Genomic DNA, 7,906 nt, shown 5'->3' on the forward strand with positions numbered 1-7,906 from the left:
GGAAAACCCACTGCCAGCAGCGCTGTTTGGGTGGCCTTAAGGCTATGACAGAAAATACCTATCTGAGTCTTTTAAGCTTTGTGGAATCGTTGTTGTACTCGGCTTTTATTTCCTCGTGTTGCTGTGAGTATCAGAAGCAGGTGGGTAAAAGCAGAATAAATCCCATCGTTGTCAGGGCAAAGCAGCTGTCTGTATCTGTGCTCCTATGGAGTGCAAACCCGACCTAGAGGGCTGTGTAGTTCACTGGCCCTCTGAGCTGCTGGACATCCGGAGAGGAGTGGAATTGCCCTTTGCAGAGCAACCTTTGGATAACTCCAGAGGTCTAATTTGGCCATAGCATTGCTGTTCTTTGATGGGGAGCCAGTCTGCTGGTGGCCGGAGGGATGCTGAGCTCTTGTGGCCTGTGAGCCTCTGCTGCAAGCCGCTCGGTTCCTTTGCTTTTGGGACTGAACTGTTCCCACTGCAAATTTACATCTGTCTTCATTAAGGTGATCGTGTTTTAGCTTGGGAACTGCCTCTCCAAACTTTAAATATTAACTGTGAATACATTAAAAAACCTGAACAAATAAACATAAAACTGTGATATTCCTTTTGACAGCTTTCCTTTTTTTCTGTCTGCTATCGGCGCCGTTTTCCTGAGTTCCTGCCCATCATGTGGGTATCCACTGGCACCTTCCACCAACAGCTGGCTGATGAAGCTGGCTTCTTCTATTACTTCCTCTGACACAGATGTGACGAAGTGTCATAGACAGTCCCCCCCTCCGCTGTGAGTGACCTTTGTCGCAGTGGAAAGCAGCAGCATGCTGTGATGCACTGAGTGATCCTGGCGAATGGCCTGTGGAATTAATGGCAGTCTGTCACAGCAGTGCGTGTTGGAGCTTGAGGCGTACAGTCCTGCTCTTCTTTAACCTGAGCTTCACACGCAGAACTGGATTTCGACACCCCAGTCTGTTCATCTTTTTCACTTTGGAGTAACCCCCGAATCCCCTCATACAACTAGACTGAGGAATCCACGCTGGCCAAACTTTGTGTTTCTGGCTGGGCAGTGACAGTTCCTATGGAGCCATGTGTAGCTTTTGCTGAATCCTTAATTTGGTATAGTGTTTTGCTCACCCTCTTTCCACCATGTCGTAGCCCGAGGTAGTTGAACAGTTCATTTGGCAGCCCTTATTCTGAAAATTGGAGGCACCAGCCTCGAACCAGCAGTTATTCCTTGTCTTCCCTAGTTTGACTTTGAAGCCAGCACTTAATGTACATTGTGAGTCACTATACTGGTAAGTACCATGTTTGCACCATACAAATGCAGCAATGAGGTTTCCAAAGGTTGGTGGCTTTATTCTGTGTGTATGTGTACAAAGAAACATACACCTTTGTGCTGTTTAAATGTGATTTTCACCAGTGTAGTCCTTCTTGGTTGTGATCTGACTGTTCACATTCAGTGTACTTCTCTCATGAAGTTCAGGTGTTGTTATGGGTCCCTGTAACTTAAGTTGCGTGGATCTCTTTTTTATTGCCCTGAATTCGTAGGAGTTTCAAAGTGCCTTACTGCAGTGGGCTGTGAAAGCATGATGTGGGCTCACAGCAGTTTGGTTCTGAACCCTTTGTGCTATGCCATACACTGGCTCTGCTGCATGATTCACTCTGATTACCTTCCTTTACAGGTGGAAATTCTTCCTGCCATGAAACACACTGCTCTCTGAACACATGACAAGGCATTCTTCATTAAGTAGAGTGTGATTGTCTCACTCAGAGAGGAGCTACAATCATTCCGCCTTTTCCTGAGTGTGATTTGAATGTCAGGATCAGCCCAAGATAATGCAGGAACACAAGCCGTGAAATCAAGAATTTAGAAAAAAATGAGTGTCTTACCTTCATTTCTTTTCCTACCAAGGGGTTCTACCTTTTGTGGTCTGGGGTAGAGCTGTTTCTTGTGTTCATAGCAACGTCTATTCGGTCTCTGTCTTCAAGTAGCAGAGCAATTTGCTGATTAACTTCAAAGAGACACAGAGTGAGACTTTTTTCATGAAAGGCTTTTTTTTTTCCTCCTATGTTGGCAGACCTAGCTCCTGGCTTTGTGCTCTCTGGGGCAGTCATTTAATGAGCAGTCAGTGAATCAATCCTCACAAGATATGCAGACTAAAACGTTCAAATGCAACTACCTGAACGGGAACAGAAAGCACCAATGTGAAAATGCAGCAACCCTTTTCACAGTGCCCAGTGTCAGTGTCATGCTTGCTTATCTCACAGGAAATTCACACCATGGATTTGAATTCATTATTTAATCTAGATATTCTCAGTGAGACGCTGGCTGTCAGAAGTGACTTCATATATCAGTCTACAGGAAGCTGGAAAGGGGAGAAATAGATGAGAACGAGAAATCTTGAAGGAAGGACCGGGAAACAGCAGAATGGTTGGATGCTGAGGATCCTCCACCTGCACCAGTCAGAATTCCCTGGCCTTGAGTCTGCGTTTGCTCCATGAACTAAGCAAAACAGAGTAAACAATAATCAAAATGTCAGTATTAGACCTCCTAAATCAGAAAATGCGGTACTGAAGAGCCCACAGGAAGCCAGTAGACAAGGAGCAGTGGTGGAATCTTGAAAGGATTTATCTGACCTATGTGGAAGAGTGGCAAGAGTCAATCAGATTTACAGTATGGCCAGGTTGGATGGCTTCCCACAAGGGTATTGAAAAGAACCTGAAGGCTGTGCGGCTTCTTTCTTTCTAAACTGTGATTGCATGACAGTTTATTGGCCTCTGCCAGGATAAAAAGGCATGCAGACTTCTTAATAAAGTAGCTGATGAGCAGAATTTCTTTTGTTGATGAATGAATGTTTTTTCCTACCTCATTATTTTAAATGTGGGGCTGTGTTCAGTTCAGTGTGTCTTTTTAAACCAGCCTGATGGACTTGCTTGACATGGACAGCTCAAATGGTTTCAGTTTGGCAAATTAGTGACCAACTGAAAACATGATCTTCTGGTGATCGAAAAGCATCAAGTGGGTGCATCCGAGTAGATGGGGCTGTGATTGGAATGAGGAGCTGAACTGCCATGTAACCACATCTGAAACAGAACACAGCTGGGCAGTGCTAGCACGGAAGGAAGGCTCTAGAGACTCCTCTCATTAAAACATCTCTCAGTAATGATTGTCAAAGGGAACTGTTCCTCTGTTCTGTGAATACTACCATGTGATACAGGTCTTCTTGTCTCCAAAGGCGAGTGGTGGTATATGGAATGAAAGCACCATAACAGCCAACAGACTTGCAGTGAAAAATCTGAATTTTGGACAGGACTTTCTAAGCAATCCATGTCCATGTCAGTCTGTGGAGTCCTTCTGAAATGACTGGAGCAAGGAGCCTGCAGGCCTTCCCAAGAGCAGCTGTGGCTTTTTGAACCAAAGGCAATAAAACTCTTAGACTCTGACAATATCAAGAGTTTGGTTTCAACCACCTGAGATGCAACGTGCATATGTCTGTTGCCTTTGCCTTTACCTTGATGTCTTTCCAAAATGTGTTCTCTGGAGAAAGTTCTCCTATAAGTCAGCCTGCTGTTCCACATCTTTCCTGTTTTCCACAGGCTGCAGCAGGTTCACCACCTAAACTGGCCCATCAGCAGTGCTGTGAGAGCTCAGTAGCTTTATTTGCCCTGTCTTCTCCATTTGTTTTTCCTTCAAACCCTCATCTCTGCCTCATGTCAGTGTGGCCTTGGCCTCCAGTTGCCACTAGTTTGGGTTGAAGGCTGAGCAGAGGCTGTGGGGCCACAGCTGGAGCACTGCCATCAGCATAGGGGAGGAGGGAAGAGGTCTTTTCTTGCTCTCTTTACATATTTGCACCTGTTGGAGCCTTGGTGTTGCTGCCATAGACCCACAGGTTTGCCATTGTCAGTGCCAGGCATTCAGTATTCAGTTCAAATGTGGAGGTGTGCTTTGCCAGGAGGAGCACCACTATTTCCAGGCAGCAGGGATGGATATCACCATATCTCTCAGTGCTATCAAAGGCTGTCTCAACTCCAAACCCTACATGGGAAAACTGCCTGAAAAATGGGAGAGAATTTCTGCATCAGGAGTGACTCAGGACTTTGGTATATTGTGTTCTCAAATATTTATTTCAGTGTTCTTATAAATGTTTTATTTGGAGAAAAATACTGTAATTGGCCAATATTCCATACAATCTAAACATTTTGCTCTAAGATAGTACTTCCCCTGCTTGTGGAGATTTGATTCTTTGCTGATTACACAGTTCAAGCTCTGTGTACTGACGAGGGCTTTCCTCCACTCTACGTCCTGTTTACATGTGACTGAAGCCTTAATCCAGGCACTCTAATAGCGAGCAGGGACAAAGACGATTTATCCTTGGTTAATCTTCAAACACTGCTTTTTATCTGACACTTTTTTTCCACTGGGAAAGATTGCATATGGGAACAGGATGGGGGCAGTTGAGGAATAAAAAGGCAGAGTTCCCTGAAACAGCTGCACTGTCTTTACAGAGAAGGGGGCACTTGTCAGAAATAAGGAACGGTACTAGAGAGGCCACCAGTTCTCTGCACTCTTGCAATACAAGAGGTGTTGGGAGAGCAGGCAGTGTGCAATGTGCCCTGCCATGGACATAGCAGCTCAATGGTTTCATGACATGTCACTGGGCCTGTCCCTGGGAGCTCTTCTTTAGCACAAGCTGTGAAGGGACTTTCTCCAGTGTCACTCATTTTCCAGTGCTTGAAGGGTATTTAACGCACTAAATGGAGCAATACTCTACACTCAGTGCTTTGCTGTATGCTGATTTCATGGTCCAGAGACCCACCTTTGCAAGCCTGCACTGAGGATGCTCAGGCTTCTGTCCTCGCAGGACTCGTGTTGGAGCACACAGGGAGCTGGCTCTGCTCTTGCTTTTCCCAAGCGTGTGGCAGAGCTGAGGTCAGCTCTTGGTCTGCAGCTGTTGGGATCAGCAAGCAGCAGTACCGAGCATGGGTGGAAAAATCTGTGTTGTGAGCATCTTGAGAATGTTGAGGGTTTTTTGAAGTGTCATCTGAAGGCTTTAATCCATTATGTGGTCCCACTGAAAGCTGCTGGCATCCATCACTCTGCTTACTTCTGTTTACCAGCTATACCTGTGTCTAGGGAACGTTTTAACAGATGCTCGGAGAAGAGAAGGAAATTCAAAATTACTTCGAAGCCACCTCCAGTGACTTCTTCAAAGTTGTTACCTTTGTTGTAGGTAGCAGCCTCCCCCATCACTGCGGCTATCAGTGTTGTTTTTCTGGGGCGTGATATTGGCAGAGGCAGAAAACACCACAAAAGGGAACCAGCAGCTCTCCCATCCCACAGCATGGTGAAAAAGAGCAGAGAACTGGTACCCTTCAGGACTGCAGGTGGGATCTGGCCAGGATCGGGTCCCAGCACCACAGCAGTGCCAGGCCTTGGAGCACTGGTGTGCCCTGCAGCCACCATCCAGGGCTCTGTATCAGCTGTGAGGACGCCGCGCACTGGCAACTGCCCACAGCCATGTTTGATGTAGTGACAGCGAAGACCTCGGGTGGAGCAGGAGCTCAGCAGCTGCTGACATGCAGGATCTCCATCCAGAGAGGGCTGCCATGGTCTGAGCCACAGGGAATACAGAGGAGCAAAGGCTGACCCTGATTTAGCAGTTGACGACATGACTTACAAGAACGACCTCCAGACATGGAAAGGGTCCCTCTCAGGGACCACAGAGCTGGCAAGCACCCCAGGATACTGGTGGTGGCTGTAGCAGCTTTGCTGTGGATAAATTCTCCTATTTCCAAAGGGAATTTGTGACCACATATGAAATACCAAACAATGTGCTAGCTATCTTTTTGTATGTGGATAAGGCATTTTAATGCAATATAGCTCAGACTGCCTGCAACAGAGTAGACGTACTGACAAGGATTAATAGTCCAGCGCAAGACTTGGCAGTCACAAGCAGGGAGGACTCCTAATCAGGCAGCTGTTTGGGTCTTATATAAGCTGTCTAGACCAAACATGAAGAAACTAAGCCAACCCTGGCATCAGACTACCGCTTCTGCACAGACGGTCTCCAACCTACAGCTTTCCTATCTGAGCTTGTGCAAAGCAAGGGAGAAACAGAAGGATGTTAGTAGTCAAGCCAACTCCACATCAGAAAGAAGTCTGTGAGCAACTATAAAAATAATGGAAAAGAACAGTAATGAGTGAGATTTATTACAGCTAGGAAAACAGTTGACATTTTGCATGCAGAAAATACTGTATTGCCAAGAATGTCTCCTCACAGTGAGCCCAAAGGAGTCAGGTAGAGCTGGGGAACATGGCTTATGCTACAACAAAGGGGAGGATGCTCCTGGCGGAGAGCAGCCTGGGAGAGGAGGTGTAACTTTTCCTAGTTCCTTGTGACTGTTTCAGTGGAGAATCAAGTTCATTCAAAGAGAAAACTCAGAAAAGAGGTTGCTCTTGGAGTAGTATTTTACGTGGCAAATAAGACAGAAGGGTCTGTGGCTGGGACAGGTGTGACTGTGAGGAACTGAAAACAACAAGGGCTGTCACCAGGGAGCAGTGGAGCAAGATACGTCCTGTTGGTGGGTAATGGATTAGCCATTGGCAACCTGCAGATTGAAGGAAGCCAGCAGTTGTATGACACAACCAATCCTTGTGCCGTGGGGCAGGACGTGACCCGCTGGGTGCAACGCATGCAGGAGCCCTTTGTCACCGCGTTGTTTGGCTCATTAATGAATACCAGAACCAGTCTCATACAGGTTGGCAACAACATTACACACATCTGGCTTTTTTTTTTTTTTTTTGAGGGGAGCAGTGTGTCACAAGAGCCTGTTTGGCTGTTTCTTGCTGCCAGGGCCCAGGAGATACCAGCTGTGGGCAGTGGGGTGTGGGGTCCCTGCTTTGGTGGCCATGCAGAAGTGGGTTTGCCTCTGTGCAGCCCCAGAGGAGCTCTCCTATGGGGACTGCCTACAGCCATCCTGACATTGAGAGCTGACTGAGAGAGGGGCTCTGGGTCTCTTTGGCTTTGCTCATGGCACAGCTTCTAGGGAGCCCCTGGGAAAGACCATCACGTTTGGGAATGTCTGTAATCTGGTTTTTAAGTTACAAGGATTGGTATCTTCCCCGTACCCCTTGTCCTCATACCAAACCCTTCCTTTCTTGGCTATAGCAAATCTCAGCATTGTGATTTATGGGCTCCAGAGGTGTCCCAAAAAGGGAAAAAATAGCTGTGTTCAGACAGTGTGACAAAGAAATTGGAGAGATGGGGGGGGGCTGGGAACGGACGGGTCACCTCTTAGGAATGTCCTGCCTGTGGAGATGCTGGAGCAGCCTCCTTCCCTTGCTCACATGGTCAGAGCCTTGTACAAGCATTTAGAGCTGAGCTGGAACCGTAGCAGGTATGTGACCTCTCCTCTGGACTGACAGAAAGGTTTCTGCCCAGCTCAGGTGTGTCTTGTGAGATGGCAAAGGGCTGGGACAGCCCCACACAGCCACTTACCCGCATTAAAGCAAGCAGGGCTGAGTTTCCTGGCTACCAGCTGTATCTCTGCTCAGGTCTCCATGCTTGTGGCTGCCTGCAGGTTTGCTCTTGCCCTGCATGGCACACAGAACGCATCCTAGCCCTGCACACATAGTGTTGTCCTGAGCACGTGCTGGCCCTGCTCCAGCCTCTGCCTCCCATCTCCCTCTGCTCCCAGCAGATGTGGTGCTCTTGCCAGCCCATGGCTGCATCCTCTGATGCTGTGTAGCTGCTGCTGTTGGCAGCGTGGCAGTGGCACAACCAGGTGCCTGGCACAGTGAGCGCAGTGTGAGCAGCAGGAGCAGACAGACCGATGGACAGACCTGCTGGTTCTCTTATGCACAGCATGGTAGACACAGCTGACGTTCAGCCCCAGAGGTTGATGCTTGAAACAGATCACTCCAGAG

The sequence above is a fragment of the Coturnix japonica genome, chromosome 9 (assembly GCF_054131305.1).
Source record: "Coturnix japonica strain WE chromosome 9, WE-NBRP24, whole genome shotgun sequence".
NCBI lineage: Eukaryota > Metazoa > Chordata > Aves > Galliformes > Phasianidae > Coturnix > Coturnix japonica.